This window comes from Mus pahari, chromosome 7 (assembly GCF_900095145.1).
Source record: "Mus pahari chromosome 7, PAHARI_EIJ_v1.1, whole genome shotgun sequence".
NCBI lineage: Eukaryota > Metazoa > Chordata > Mammalia > Rodentia > Muridae > Mus > Mus pahari.
The window spans coordinates 61,336,946-61,337,853 of record NC_034596.1 but is presented as its reverse complement, the minus strand read 5'-3'; positions in this window follow the sequence as shown (position 1 = coordinate 61,337,853).

Here is a 908-nt window from a genome sequence, read left to right as displayed (position 1 = left end):
AACAGCTGCCAATTCCAATATTACCACAAATGCTGTCACAAAGAAAAATATTGAGTATTGATTATTTTTTTCCTGTGGAACACTAGAACAATGTGGAGACTTGAACATTTACTATAGCTCCACAAATCATCAGATGTATGGAATTGGGCACGTAAGTAAACTTCTTTAAGCTTAATTCCTTTAACAATTAAATTTGGGTTTCTAGTTGGAACTATATGATGTCTAGTTGGGTTCTTGTCTTCTACATTGTAAAGGTAACACCATTTCAATTCCTTTTATATATTTTAGGAACTTGTAGAATAACAGGCTTCCATTTGTCTTTAAAAGGGTCCTTAGTGTTAGCTATGCCTTCCCATATCTCCTCCTTTACCCTGCTCGCCCATTTCTTTTTTTCCCCCTCCTATTTCTCTGCCTATCTATTCCTATTGTTCTGGTTTTCTTTTTTCTCTTTGTAACACTATATTCTATTCTGACTTCCTTGGAAGAGTTCTTCTTCCTCTCTTATCTTTTCTGAGCTATATAACATCTGTGTATCTATTTCTATAGACAGACGAAATTCAAAGACATGAACTCTAACGCCTCCTCTTTACATGAGTCTCAGTTTCATCATTTGTAGACAAGAGATACCACCTGCCTCCGAGAATTACACAGGTGACATAGAATTCTGTTACAAATAATAATAAATTGTTAAATGAATAACAAGTATATTGTTGATGATAATAATAAGTCAAACATGGCCCTTAGATCTTAGAGGGAAGGTTCTTCAGAAGTTGCCCTATGTGTTATTGAAAGAGCAAGACATCATAACTATGTAAATCCAAAGCATAGAGGAACAAAATAGACTTTGAAAAAAATATGTATGTGTGTATACATGTGTGTGTGTGTGTGTGTGTGTGTGTGTGTGTGTG